The sequence below is a fragment of the Rhea pennata genome, chromosome 3 (assembly GCF_028389875.1).
Source record: "Rhea pennata isolate bPtePen1 chromosome 3, bPtePen1.pri, whole genome shotgun sequence".
Taxonomy (NCBI): domain Eukaryota; kingdom Metazoa; phylum Chordata; class Aves; order Rheiformes; family Rheidae; genus Rhea; species Rhea pennata.
Window position 1 is genome coordinate 102566180 of NC_084665.1, and position 15225 is coordinate 102581404.

The 15225-nt window shown below is 43.8% G+C and overlaps 1 protein-coding gene across 1 annotated transcript in view; it reads left to right on the top strand.

Annotated features, from left to right (window-relative positions):
- The first annotated feature begins 4084 nt into the window (after positions 1-4084).
- The window catches only part of COL21A1 (collagen type XXI alpha 1 chain), a 104010-nt gene continuing 92869 nt past the window's right edge, over positions 4085-15225 (top strand). Inside the window, exon 1 of the mRNA XM_062572912.1 lies at positions 4085-4167. The gene's annotated coding sequence lies outside the window, so the exon portion shown is untranslated. The remainder of the gene's footprint in view (positions 4168-15225) is intronic.

Genomic DNA, 15225 nt, shown 5'->3' on the forward strand with positions numbered 1-15225 from the left:
TCTTTTTGGAAAAACTGGGCAGGTTTAGCTCAGTTGGTTAGAGCGTGGTGCTGCTAATGCCAGGGTCAAGGGTTCAATCCCCATATGGGCAATGCTGAAGGTTGGACTAGATGTCCCCCTCCAGAGGTCCCTTCCAACCTTACCATTCTGTGATTCTATGAAAAAGGGTTCCCCATGGCTCAGATAAGGTCCACAAATGCTGAATGCTAAACTCCCCATAGCTGAAGTAGAGCTTCACCTGTAAGTACAGCCTTTTGGATATTCTCAGAGGTCCCTGCTTTGGGATCCTGTGAAGCAACCTAACATAGAGGCTTTGTCACTTTGCTTCCTCTCCATAAGAAAAAAAAAGTTTAGACAAACAATGAATACTACATGCCTTTCTTCCCTCCTATACTGAAGCATTCTTGGGGAGGGTCAAGAATTTTCTAAAAGGCCCAGGCTTATCCCCTAGAAATACAGCATCTCAAGTAAATAAAAAATGTAAATTAGAATCCCCTATATTAACAGTCTTTTCTATGCACATTTTGCTTCTTCCATTACCTGCCTTGAATGTGCAATAAGGAACAACAGGTAGGTCCTTCCTCCCTGTCTGTGCACTCCTATGTGAGGAGACCCATGTAAGGAGCCAGGTGCATCCTCCAAGACCCAGTGGGCACCTCTGACCCTCTATGATAGAGGGATCTAGTCCAGTGAAAGCTGCTGCTTCTGTTCCTGTTCTAATGGAATAGGAATTGCAATCTGCATAGTGTTCTCTTCCTTAATCTCAAGGGAGACATGGAGCTACTGGAGAGAGTCCAGCGTAGGGCTACAAAGATGATCAGAGGGCTGGAGCACCTGCCCTATGAGGAACAGCTGTGAGAGCTGGGCCTCTTCAGCCTGGGGAGGAGAAGACTGAGGGGGGATCTTATCAATGTGTACAAGTACCTGAAGGGAGGGTGTCAAGGGGACGGGGACAAACTCTTTTCAGTTTTCCCATGTGACAGGACAAGAGGCAATGGGCGGAAATTGAAGCACAGGAAGTTCTGCCTGACCGTGAGGGGGAATTTCTTCCCTGTGCGAGTGACGCAGCACTGGCACAGGTTGCCCAGAGAGGTCGTGGAGTCTCCTTCTCTGGAGATCTTCAAGGCCTGCCTGGATGCATCCCTGTTTACCATGCTCTAGGTGACCCTGCTGAGCGGGGAGGTTGGACTAGATGATCTCCAGAGGTCCCTTCCAACCTTACTGATTCTATGATTTTATGATAACCTGCTTTTATCATCCTAATGAGGGTCATATTACCTAACTAAAGCCATTTTCCACGTATGTTCTTTCACAGGAGGACAAGGCCCTCTGGGACCCTCACAGACATGCATCTGTGAGACATGGAAATGCTGTTTGCCTGTCATGAAGTGGGTAGGGCACAGTACTTCTGAGTGACAGTCTGTGGTCCTTTTTGGGAGATGGAAAATGGGCAGACAGCTTCGCATGGACCCAGTGTTCTCTCACCCATGGTGAGGGAAGGGAAATCAAAGAAAGACTGTCCACTGGGAACTGCGGTTGGACGGGAATTGTAGCTTCCAGTTTACTGGTAGAGGGAGACGTGCAGACAGCTTTGCATTTACCTGTCCATTAATGGCTTCAGCGAGTGAGCATGAGGTGGGGAGGCAGGCTGCCAGGGAGACTTGGACATGGACTGAGATCTCTCTGAGGTAGAGAGAAACGTGAATGAAAGGTTAAGGCAGGAGGATGGGTGCTGTCTCTCGAGGGCTGAGCAGACCCTATGTTGCCCACCGCATGCATGGGGATTTCCTTGCTGAAGACCAAGGCGGGGTGTGAGCTGGCCTCCCACCTTCCTAGCCCTTCTCAAGCTGCCTTCAGCAGAAGGGCAGGGAAGCTGGGCAAGGGCTCGGAGCACAGAGCTCTCCTCTGCTGATGGGAAGGGATTTGCTTACTGCGAGCTCTGGTAGCAGCAGCCTGAGCACTCAGAGAAGGGTGTGGGAAAGGCAACGGGGTTGTCGCTCTGCCTGTGAGCTCTGTAAGATGCAGCATCGTGAGCTGAGAAAGGAGAGAAGGAAGGGGGCTTGGGCTTTGTGGCTGTGAGACTAGGAAATGCTAGCAGCAGTCACCACTCAGGAAGGGAGATGGAGGGAGAGGTACCCGGCAAAGCTACTAGGACGTACCCAGGAAAGAGGAAAAAGCACACGTGCACACAAGTTATATATGCATGACGTAGGCTAGCTTTGCCCAGAACAGATGGTGTATTAAGCAGCAGTGGGAGTGAAGGAATTAAATGGCCAAGTGGAAAGGAAAGCAGAAGAGTAAGAAAACTGTCTCACGCTCTTTTGCCCGTGACAGTACAGGTGTAGGATGGCACAGACAGATGTTAATATGATTCCTTTCATTCGTCTTAGCACTGAACTGGGAAAGGTGTTGAATTTTGTTAAGCACAGTCCCCCTGTCCCAGTCAGTTCATTCTAAGACACTCACCATGGTTATAGGCCTCGTCAGTCAGGGAACGCTAGAAATGTGTGGTGTCCTGGGTGTCCTGGCTGCTTGCCACAGACATGGAGGGCTGGCCATGGACAGTGAGCCACTGTCCTCACTGTCGTTTGCTGGCCAAAAAGCCTCTCCTGCATTGTTATGGAGGTAATGTGGGAAGGCATGGTAGGAACCCATAATGTTGGTGGTGCCTGGAACATCATTGCCTGTTGATAAGAGGGGGGCCTGCCAGGTTTTGGCAGTGAGACACCTAATCAGTGTGGAAAAGGCATGGTCAGACTGTGTGCGAGCACTGCTGTAGTTAGGATAGGGCATCCTGCCCCAGATGCATAGAAGGGTGCACTCCCTCCCACAGTTTAGACAGGGACCTGAAAACCGTGAAAGGTCCTGTCTCTTCTTTCAGAGAAGCTACCAGTATCTCACTGATGCTGAGATCCAATTTATGGAAAACATGAGCATTATAAGACCATCCATTGAAGCCTGAGTGGTTTATGAGCCCTGACAAAAATAGAAGACACAGTGTCAGCAGCCTGGCACAGTTTGGGAATCCACAGAGGTCCAAATCCTGAATAATTTCATCTGTATCACCTAGGTACAACTTGTGAACAAAAAACATTTAGAGGATAGTTCCAGAGTCTTCAACCCTAGCACTTTGCCTCTGATAGGCTTGCTTACCCAGTTGTTAGTCATTCACCATTAGGAATTGAGTGTTGCACCGCAGCGTGTTGTCATGGGCTCGCTTGAGTGTGTGGGTTCATCAAAGTCTGTGTAAGGGCTGTGACGGACACCAGCTCCTGGCTTTAGTAGTACTTCTCCATACTTGGAAGTCATGCTCTTACTGGTGCAAGGGAAAAGTGGTCCCAGCAGCCTGAACTTGACTTCTGGGAACAGCAGTCACTGCAGCCAGGGTTTGCAGAAGTCATTCGGCCTTGTCTTTTCACCTAGGAGAAGAAGTGCAAGAGGATGGGCAGGAATTTATTCAAGGTGGCCATCTGGGCATTGCCTTGCAGTTGTAGGACTCAATCTATTATTCCCTTGCAATGCCTTCTAGTGTGTGTTATCCAAAGTGCCAGGGAAGAGAGAAGCCCCGTGGGTAACTAGTGCCAGTACTTGTATAGAAGTGGCACCAAGTGAAACAGGAAAAGGGCTGCTGTGGGTGTAGGTGGTGCTTGTCTGGACCCTGATGAAAGGGCAATGTGGTGATTCCTGCCCATTTGCAGGGCAGCTCCTCTTCAGAGACGTTTCGAACCACTTGGGTAATGGGAGAGGTGAGGTGCCAAATAATATATAATCCCCAAAGCACGCACTAGCTCCCCCAACCACTCACTCTTGAAAGGAAGGGAGCCTCGGCGCGGGCCACTCCCGCTACCGGCCGGCGCTGCGGCAGCAAAGGGCCCTGCGGCGGCGCCGGGCGCCCTTGCACGGCTGCTCCGTGCCGCAGCGGCCGCAGCAGCCGGCGGCGGGCGCAGCTCCGTCGCGGACACGCGGGGGCGGGCGGCGGCGGCGGGGCCGGGCCGGGCCGGTGCCGGGCCCGGTGCCGGGGCGGGGCGGGCGCGGGGCGGGCCCCGCTGGCGGCGCGGGGCCGGGGCGCCGCCGAGCGCGGAGCGGCAGAGCGGCGCCGCAGCGAGCTGCAGCCCCGGGCGGGAAGGGCGCCGCGGCCGTCGCAGGGCTGGGCTGGCGGGTCGGCAGGTGAGCGGCGCGGGGCCGGGCGGGGCCGGGCCGTGCGGGCGGCCCGGAGGGCGGCGGGGCTTCAGCCCGCGCTGCGCTGCGCTGCTCTGCTCTGCGCTGCGCTCGGCGCGGTGGGGCGAGCGGAGGGGCGGGAGCTGCAGGTGCAGCCGTCGGGGCCGCTGGCGCTGCGCGGCCGGCCGGTGCGCCCCGCGGGAGCCCCCGGCGGGACGGGGAGGGCGATCCGCAAGGGCCCATCTTCCCCAGTGCCATCAGTCACGGTCGGCGTCCAGTCGGTATGAGCTGCTCTTCAGCAGCGAGCTGGAAGGGGCGTGGGTCACTGCTGTGGGGTTTTTCTTTCTTTCTTTTTTTGCAGTACGATTTCTGCGTGTGCACACAGATTGTACTGCCTTGAAATCCTGGCTGATTTTTTGGCACGAGATGAAATGCTTTGTATTACGTTACCTCCTTCTATAACATACACAAATCTGCTTTCTTCTAGCACCATGGGTGAAATGAGTTAATGACTTGGTGTAAATGTGCCATAACTCCTTTGGTAGTTAGCCCATAGCATGGGAACTCAGGCATTACAGTAATGAGTCAAATGGAAATGTTCATAGGAACTGCAATTATGCTTGTTTCTGTAGTTCTGCAAACTACCTGACAGATATGCGCTGTGGGTCACTTCTGATTACTGCTATTTAGTTATGTAATGCTCACTTGTACATAGTACTCATCGTGTTGAAGGGATTTGCTCTCTGATTGAAGGATTTCAGAAAATGGGAAACCAATCAACTGATCAACTGGATCTCAAAGCCTTTCACCTTTCAGGGCACTGAGAAGACATTGTGTTTTAGGTAGGATTTATTAGACTTAATAAATTTACTTGGAAGTTTTCTCCAGATCTTTTTGAATGCAGTGGTGCTTAGTATGTATCTCTCAAAGTATATATTCAAACATATAATATTGAATGAAAAAATGATTTTAAAATATGTTTGAAGCACACTGAAAAATCACCTAAATTCCTTATGAAACATAGTTTCCAAGCATGAAGACTCTGATAGGACATAACTTGCTAAAGATAAATGCAAGTGTAGTGTGTGTGATAGTATTCAACTTTGTAAGTACAAGTTGAGGTGAACTTCTGTCAAAGTGGCAGTTCTGCAAAAGGAAGGTGAAAAAGTTATGACCACAAACTCAACAGGAGTCAGTAAAAAAATCCACACAATTTTTTTATACATGCATGGCTACTATATGCGTATTATGTGCAATATGCGTATACTGTATCTATATGCATATGCTATATATACATAGATATGTATAGAGAAAAAGTTAAGACAACGGTCACTAGGGGATGTATAACAGGAGGGTAACAGAGGATGTGCGATATCATCTGGTGCTAGTTATGACCTCAGGTATCTGGTGTCAGTCCTGCATGCGGTTTTGGGTACCACAGTTCCAGCAGAGTTTTAGCCAATTAGGCAGGATCAGGAGGAGCTAGGTGGTCAGAGGGCTAGAAAACATAATTATCAGAAAAAGTGAAAGAAATGGATTTTTAGGGAGGCAAAGGATGATGAGAGATGTGGTAACAATCTTGCAATATATAACTGGTTGCAGCAAAGTGGAGGGAAATAAAATATTCTCCATGTCCCCTGGAGATGCAGCAAGAAACAGCATGCTAAACTGCAGCAAGAGAGACTAGATTAAGTGTTAGGAAAAGTCCTATTTGACTGTATGAATAATTAAGCATTGGAATTGATTGCCTAGGTAGGAATTTGCATCACTGGAGCCTTTTAAGAACAGAATGTAACTAACATTTGCCAAAAATGCTTAAGGCAAACGTGACTGTGTACTCTGGTTGTGAGAGAGACTACATGACCTCTCTGGGTCCCTTAGAGACTCCCTGGGCTGTGGAGGCTACCAGAAGGCCAGCCTAGAAGTCAAGCTCTTGCTAATGATCGTGTATTTCAGAGAGGCAGGTAAATACTGCTTAGTCTTCCATCTATTGTATTTCATTACCTAACTTTTATACTAGGTTTTTGTGATTTTTTTTTAATTCTTCTCAAACTACATTCACAGTGGAGGTCTCAGAGCAGTCCATGAAGATGGATGATCAGTTAAAGAACATCTTGGTTTGGTACCATCAAAACCAGTAAATTGTCTTCTTGGTAAATTTGAGCTGAATTCAGAAGTACAGTTTTGTAAACTATCACGTGGCTCTTTTGTGGTCCACAGTAATGCAGCTATGATTCAGGTGCTATGTATGGCAAAACGACTATTAAGGTTTAATTTACCTCTGCTTAGCTATGATCATCATCTTCAAATGTATTTCTCTTACATTTGAGTTCTTAAACTTCCTTTGAAAAGTGAAGTTTATCCTACTGGATTAAACACATTTTTGACCCAGAATATTTCTTTTCCAATGTTGTCCTTGAGTGGATGCTTCAGAAACAACTTCACTAAGTAACTATGGAAATAGCTAGCTGGAATTAGACTTCTGTGGCTGTTTTTTTTCCTCTTTACCTCCATTACTTAGAGGGTCTCTGATTCTTAGAGGGTCTTTGATTGCTTTTCACCATACCTGTGCATGTTGTGTTGGGGTGTCCCATGACCGGGGCTGGTGGTGGTGGGGGAAGCTGCCGGTGGGGCCGGGCCAGGCTGGGGCTAGTCACCAGGGCCTATCCTGTCACCCTGTGAAGCAGGGTCCTGGGACAGCTGGGGCAGCCTGAGCCCTGGGAGCAGTGGGCACCGCAGTGGGGCCGGGCCCAGGCAGGGCTGAGGTGGGGGGTCTTGGGGCCCTGAAACATTTAAAGCTTCACCGACATAAGTTGTGAATTGCAAATGAAATCTGTCCATGAGCACAGTGTCCGAACGCCGTGGGAAGGGGGAGCCCACAGAGGCTGGGCAGCGAGGTTGCCATCTGCCCCACGGCGTGAATCGCCAAGTGTAATTCTGGAGAATTCATCTTCGCCCGCTGCACAAAATAATGAGGCTTCCAGGCGTGCTTTCTGTAGCGGGGACCGGTGCTTCAGTGCCTCGTCCTTGCCAGCGTCTCCTCGGCTTGCCCGCGCGGTGCTGTGCAGGTTGTGCCGTTCTCCGTGCCCTCTGCTGCTGCGACCTCCCTGCCCACACGGTGCTCTCCACCACGGGCGGTAGCGCTGGCCCTGCGTCGCTCTTTGCATTGCAGAGGGCTTTGCCGACCAGGGCCTGTTTGTAGGCAGCCATCTCCACCGGTCCAGAGTAGAATTTGGGGTTAGGAAGAAAATTGTTGAGATTGTTAAACTGGGACAATATTGCTTTGTTAAGTAAAACAAAAAAAAAAAAAAAAAACAAAACAAAACAAAAAACCCCCAAAGCTTGGCATTTATTTCCTGCTTTTGTCCATGACTGGAAAACTGGCTGAGTACTGGTAGGCTTCTGTGTAGCTTCACTGAGAAGAGGGCTGACCCTGGAAAAAAACAGTGTATGGTAGGAGAAGACTTCTTACACTGGCAGAAGCATGGACAAAATGCCTCAATAGGCTTTTTCCCCTCCCTAATTTCTGTGGTACCATGGGAGTCACAAAAGAAATTTTTCTTTTTAAGCTTCCATTAATCTTCACAGACGTTGTTTTAAAGCAGTGCTGATTGATTTGGCTTTCCAGGGTAGATGTCAGGCACACTGTTGGTGACTAACAGCAGATTTAAACCAGGGAGATGAGCAGTGTTGATGGTACTGAATAACAGTATGAATGAAAATAAAGGTACAAAGTAAATACATGTCAGCCTTTTGGAATTTTATCTGACTTGAATAATTTCTATGTTGAATCAATTGATTGCTCTTTGTATCAGTGTGTTTTATGCTGTAATAAAACAGGATTTAAGCAGAGAAATGTTAATAGCTGTAAAACAGATAGCCATTGGAATGGGGTACATTCTCTATAACTAGGAACATGCACAAATTGCAGGGAAGTTTGCTTGAACTTGATGTGGTGAAAAATAAAACTATCATCCATGCCAGCAAGAGATTTAAATTTTCCTTGAATTTGCTGTCAGTTCAAAGAATTTTTTTAAAGAGTACTGCATTAGTGCATAGGAAATCTAAATTTCTTCCTTGTGCATTAGTACTTTAAGAACTAAGTACTTTATAATTCAGACTTTTATATTCCAAGATTCTTCTCTTTCCCATGATTAGTTCCAGTAGGTTGGTTAGAAGCTCTGGTTTGAGGCAGGAGACGCTGTACTAATAACAAAGATGGAGAAGTTGAAGGCTTCTCAGCAATATGCTGAGAAGAGAAAAATGTTGATGTGGCAACATGAGCGGGCTCTGGAGATGATGGGGGAGGACAAGGATGGGCTGGGCGAAATTGCTGCTGTGCCAGGGCAGAAGGGCTTGGGAAGCGGCTGGAAGGGCCCTTGGGCTGTAGATGTGGGACTGGTGGGACAGGGGTCTTCTGGCAGCTGAGAGGGGACAGAAGCATTAAGAGGGCTTCATACATTTTTAAGACAGAGAGGGTTTGGTGGAGCTTTGTGTGTGGCCAGAACTCTCTTGTTCCTTCACACTTTTCATGCAGACCAGCCCTCCTCGTCGTCTTCTCCCCTGCTGCCCCACATTATGGGTCCCTCTTGTCACCTCTGAAGCCATCCACCTTTTTTCAAGCTATCAGTTTTCCTTCCCTCTCCTCTGGCCCCTTCAAACTCTCCTGCCCCTCCTAGACTTTGGAAGAAGGGCTAGCTCTGACTGTCACTCATTCTGGCTATGGGGAAGATGGTAAAAGGAGGTGTGAAGAAAGATAACAGGACTGTGCTGGGGCAAAGACAGCACTTCAGTAACCTGGAAGAGGACGATTTGCTTTTCTTGCTGCTCCGAGTGATGTGAGAGAGACATGTGGGAGAGGGGTATGGCGGTTCCCGCAGCTGCCCCAGGTGCACTGATCTCTGCAGTGGTGGTGGCCAAGTGTTGGGGGACCGTGTAAATAGGAAGTGCTAATCAGTGGTGTGCGGTGTCGATCTCTTGTCCCCATCTTCTTTGGCGTAAGTAAAACCTGCTAGTTGTAGTGGACTACTTCCTTATCTGTGTGTGTGTGTCTGTGTAGGGCTAAAGAAGACCCTGAACAAAGAAGAGGTCCTTGGGGTTTTGTACCTTTTAACTTGGAAGTTAAGATTTTCTGGGATGGCTCTGAGTATATCCAAACATGGGAAATCCGTAGCTGAAAGGCCTGTAGCATATTGCGTATTTCCTTGTGTAACAATACTTGACTTCTTGAATTTTTGAAATGATTTATCTGTGGAACATGCTAGAAATACATGTTGATCCAAGCTGTCTTTGAAAGGGGGAGGAGATTCAGTAGCTGGAATGAAGAGTGTCCCAAGTTTTGTGGTTAGAGTGTGCATTAGCACTGATATTTGCTTAGCTTAGAAAATTTATGTATATTTTAAAAATCATTTACTATGCCTAAAGCTCTGTCTTTTTCATACTTTTTCCAACTTTTCAGATGTACAGTGTTGATTGCATTATCCAAACTATCTTGTAACTCTTCTCCCCTTTCTTTTGTGTAAACCTGTGTAGCTATGGTGATAAAACATGTTGCAACCTGCCTGAATTCATTTATATCCTGCATCAACAAAAACTTGAAAAAAACCCTGAGCTCTAGTTTGAGAGTAAGCCAACAATTTTTAAAGCATGCCTTCTTGTATTTTCCGAAATATTTTATACCAGTCTGTACTTTCTTCATGCAGTAGAGGTGATGATTTCCAAAAGTTTTATCTTTAGTCATAATTGTTGCAGCATTTTTGCTTTCTATATTTTGAGCACATGCACAAATGTGATTTGAAGGCATACATAAGAGGAGTGCTGCAGTAGCTATGATAGCAGAAGTACCTGTGAGCACCATCCTGAAACTTGGTAGGTCCTTGTTTAACCAAGAATACCTTGTGCTTCTGTTGATCTCAGTTGATAATGCAATTTTCACAGCTTTAGTTCCCTAATTCCAAAACAGCTGGCAGTATCTGATGTGGAGAGGTCAGGATAACTTTTCATAGTTTTAGCAACAGTAGAATTTATTAAAATATCAAATTATTGAGCTCAGTTTAAAATCTTGCAGCTTAACCCTTGCCTCACTGAAGTGCAAGCCTAGGTAAATTTTTGCTGTCCTGTTGGGGAGGGACCACCGAACCCCACCATGAGTACTGTAGGCTAATAGTGTAAAACACATGCATTGGAGGGCAAGTGTAGAGGTGGTACTTGAATTGTTTTTCTCAAACACTTAAAAGGTTCAAATTATAATACAATTAGTAAATTTACTTCTGTCTTGGGTGTCCCAAGCCTAATCATTTCTTTTTCTGAGTCTTTTAAACACAACTGTCCTGGGATCCTCTGAATGGCTCCTTTGGAGCTCTGGCCTGGATAGACTCCATTTGGAAGAAACCTAAGCAAGGCTGTTTCTTTAGAAACTTATGCTTCTGTTTCTTGCTTATGTTTCTTTAGAAAGAAACATAAATGTTTCTTTAATTGCAGCTCTCTTCTACCAGTTCAGCATGTTCATACTTAATTGCACTTGGGATCTGACCCTGGTTTGCCCCTAATCCCTCTTGCTCATTGCAAGTAAAGAAGATAGAATCGTATTCCCAGTTAAAAAAAATAAAAAGGCAGCAGAAGAAGTAAGTGTAGCTTATTCAGCAGAAGAAATTGGTGTAGCTACAGTGTCATGTGGGGAAGAGGAGGCATACCTGTGCAGTAACAAGTGGATGAATTCTTCAAAATACAAAATATGACTTCAAGTTAGACAGAGGGGACCATTAGAGTCGTGCATGCATTTCTTCCTCAGCTGCAGGAGGTATTTCAGAATAAAAAGCACCCTGTGAGGAGCGCTTCTCCCATGTTAGGATTTATGTCCAAATTAAAAACCCAGGGGAAAGTTGTGTAAAGCTGAACTTCCATTTAATCAGAGGATTGCCTATCAAAGATGAATGTGGGCATCTTCAGTTCTTAAAATTTTGACCCTGATAACACATGACTGAAAGATAAAGCAAGTTACTCTTGACAGAACATAAGCTAAACTGAAGTGAATGTCAGCATTTTGGGAAGGAAAGGCACCCGGTTCCTTGCCAAGTGGACCAATATCTACATAATTATCACATTTTGTTTAAAGTTTCCATTAGGACAGAAGCAGAACTGGGCAGGCAAAGGTGAGAAGTTGAAAGGAATCTATCTGTGAGATCTGCCATCAACTCAGGAGATAGAGCAAAGAGGAAAAGTAGTGCCAAGAAAATTGGAGCTACTGGTATGTAAGGAAAGGAGTTACCTATTTCATTGCAATTTACAGAAAGGAAACTTAAGGAGGAATTGCAAAATAAAAGGTATAGGGAAATTTTCAGAAACATAAAACCTAATTGTATTACTGACAGCACACCATCACTTTCACCTGCTGAGAAGGGGTCCTCTTTGTACTGCAGAAATCCTGTCGCTCGCAGAGGAAACGAGGATCCACTGGAAGCCTAAACAGACCAACCAAATTAAAAAAATAGCTTTTTCATATAGCTCTTGCTGTAAGTTGACAGAAAAAGAAGAATTGGGACATAAATTATGTCAGTTAAGGACCTGCAGGAGACGCTTACTATCCCTAAAAAATAAAATCAAGAATCCTTCATGTCCTGTGTAGAAGGAGGTTGCACAAATCATAAGAAATCAGTGATGATCAAGTGTTTCCAAATGCTGGAAATCTATTAAACTGTGAAAAATATAGTCCTGAAATATAATAGAAGATAAATAGATAAAGGACTTTTTGCCCTTTTACTATCATGAAGAAGAATGGAGTCAGGGAGGGGAAGGAAAATCTGTTGAGTAGGAATAATAGTTTTTTTTTTTTTTTTTTTTTTAAGACTAGACAATAGGGTTTTATATTTGTTATTCCCTGATGCATTTGCAATGAGAAGAAAGGAATGTAATTGTATGTCCCTGTGATTAAGTCCATTTGCTGCGCCGAGAGGCCCACATGGTCATGGTGTGCTCATGACTCAGCTGAAATCAGCCCGGACGACTTTTGCCAAAAGGAGTGGGAAGCTGCGACGCAGAGCATTTCATTAAGGAGCTCGAGAGAACGGACAGCTGCACCTAATTTTCAGAAGCACATGTTTGTCTTCTAGGAGGGCAACCCGTATCAGGAAAAAAAACATAGTTTTTATTTCCTAAAGTATAAAGCTGTTCTATTTATTTTCTCTCTTATTTTCTTTTCTTACCTGGATTTAAATAAGTTGTCACTCCTCAACAGAGGTGTTTCTAACAAAGGAGATTTTTTTTTCTTTTTTTTTTTTATGCTCATGTACTTTATGTTAAGTAATCACTATAGTCAATGTGTAGTTTATGCTTTTATGATACCTGACAGAAGCAAGAAAAAGGCATTCAACAGAACTATTCTGGGAGCTGTCCAATAGCAAAGATTTTTCTTGCAAAAATTTTGATACTTTGCAGAAAATCTGATTCTTTCTGTTCCTAAGGACTTTAACCACATGCAGTTTGGGATTTATTGCCTGGTTCATTCTAGCTGTTTTTTAAATAGGAGTGGTAATATATAACTTCTACTCATGCGGAAGTATACATATGTAATCTATATGGTACATATATTTAGAGAATGCCTTTGAAAAGGTGAGCTGCCCTTGTCAGTGACATATGCAATGATATCTTGCTCAGAAATGAAAAAGGTTTGAAAATCATCTTATATGGTGATTTCGTACTCCAAACTCTGTTACAGAACTCAAACATTGTTGTTTGACTCCTGAAGAAAATATATAATCACTTTAAATCCTTAACCTACTTTCTTATTTGAGTAACCAGAAGACAATCTTTTTTCTTTTGAAAATGAAAAAGACAAGAAGTAGATAATATTTTGATATAATTTCTTTTAAAAATGAATAAGACGAGACGTAGATAATATTTTGATACCATAGAAAATAATTGTTATGAAGTAGTCCTTTGTGGCATAGACATTTTGACACTTTTTTCCTGAGGTAGCTGTATTTTAATCCTGTTTGCTTCTGTATTTTCATTGATTTGTGTTTTGAATGGATTTTCACTGTAACAGAAGTGTATTTTATAATGTCTGGTATTGTGTGAAGGGAATTATTTCTTTCTGCATTTGTGTATGTATTGTTTTCATCTGGTAATACTGTCAATACCATCTGAGGACCAACAACCATGTGCCTAGATGCCTAAAAGTGTAAGTTTTTAGAGTTCGTCTTTAACAAGTTCATTATAAAACATTCATTATAACATTTGATTTTAAAGATCTAAAATATAAAACAATGGTTATGGATCATGATGTAGTTGCTAGATATTGTAGCTAATTTGTAACAGTAGTTGTGAATTGTGATGAATCACACAGACCATATATGAGCAGAGAATACAATCATGCGTAAGTCTCAGAAGCAAGATAAACCATTTTAGTTAAACAGTGGATGAATTTCGTTAAGTGAAAGAGCCCTATATGATGTACTAGATACTATCTCTGGAAATAGGTGCTATACATCAGAGATTCCATAGATGAGATTTTTCTGTTTTTGAGGGAGATGATGTATTTTTAGACTGTGTCATTCTGAAGTGACAGTGAAACTTGTTAAATGAATGAACTTATTGCGCAGGACGTGCAGAATTCACAGGCCGGGTGCATAACTATTGCACTCCTATAGTACTTCCAAATACTATAATTTGTGCACTGACAGATGTGGCTTCTATAAAATGTGTCTTAATATATTAATTTAGCATTCTCACAGTATTATTACAGTAGTTTTTTATTTTTTGAATATATTATTAAAACTGGGAGGAATAGAATGTCAAAGAATACTCTGTGAACTGTAGTTGCTTCTTTAACATGGCAGGAAATACTAGGTGGAGGTAAGAGCATTGCAAAACCTTCTATAACTTGAAATAAAATAACCATTATTTAAAATATAACATTGTAGCATTTAATGTAGGGGGGTAGTCCCTTTCCCTTTGGAATCATTTAGGTCTGAATGCAACAAATTCCAGTTCAATTGCAGACTTTAAGATCTGTTGAGTTCACCATTAATTTTTTTTTTTTTTTTTTTTTTTGAGTGGAAACAGGAATCATCTCATTATTTAAGCTGAAAGACATGTGCTATGTGCCTATACAATGGCTGGTTTGGTGTAAGCCCACAGCTGCTAGTTCTATGACTTGTGGTAAATACTGTGTGTTCATTGTGCATTTTTATTTTTACGGGGTTGAACATACCTTACTATATAACAATTGATTGAACTCTACTGAAAAGGAATTTTCCCATTGCTTATTTAGTATTAATTTCTTTACAAACTCTTCTATATACCTCGGTGCAGATGGGGTGAGGTAACTATTGGTGGTAATGAGTGAACCATCAACATCTATCAAGAATTAAAACCAGTGAAGTGATTAGGGTGAAGGGTTGCACTAGCTTCTAAAAACTGGTCACACATGTGGGCAGACAGCGGGGAAGCCTAGCTGTGCTGCAGTTGAAGATAAATGGTATAGTATTTGCCAAATCATAGTATTAAAAATTTGACTACTAAGTTTCCATGGGACACATGGAAGCACAGAAATAATTGGAACGATTAACTCGGGATGGAGAGAACACTGAAATCAGAATTTTTGGAAATGCAGCTTCAGCAAATGGTAAAATATTGAATTTTACTTCTCTGTTTTAAAGCATAGCATCTACTGCACAACATCTGCATTCTGTGTAACTATATGTTCTGGTTTATTTAGAACAGCCTGCCCTAAGTTACAGCAAATGAGTCATCTTATATGATTCCCCAAAGTTTTAAGGACTTAAATGTTCAAGTTCTACTTTGGATGCCTATATTCAACATTTAAATTCCATAGAGACTCCTGATCGCTTCTACCCAACCCCAGAGGTAACAAAAGTCATCTTGCCCAAGTTTCTGTCAGTAAAAATTCCTGCACACCTACATGTCCAATGCTAGGCATGCCCAGAACTGTATAACACGGAAGGTGCCTAACATAAGCCTGATTCCTAGAAAGATTTACAAAGTAGAAATTCCTCTGTCTCAGCTGTGGATCTTGATCCAGTAAGAATTTTTAAAATGTGTTTTTGG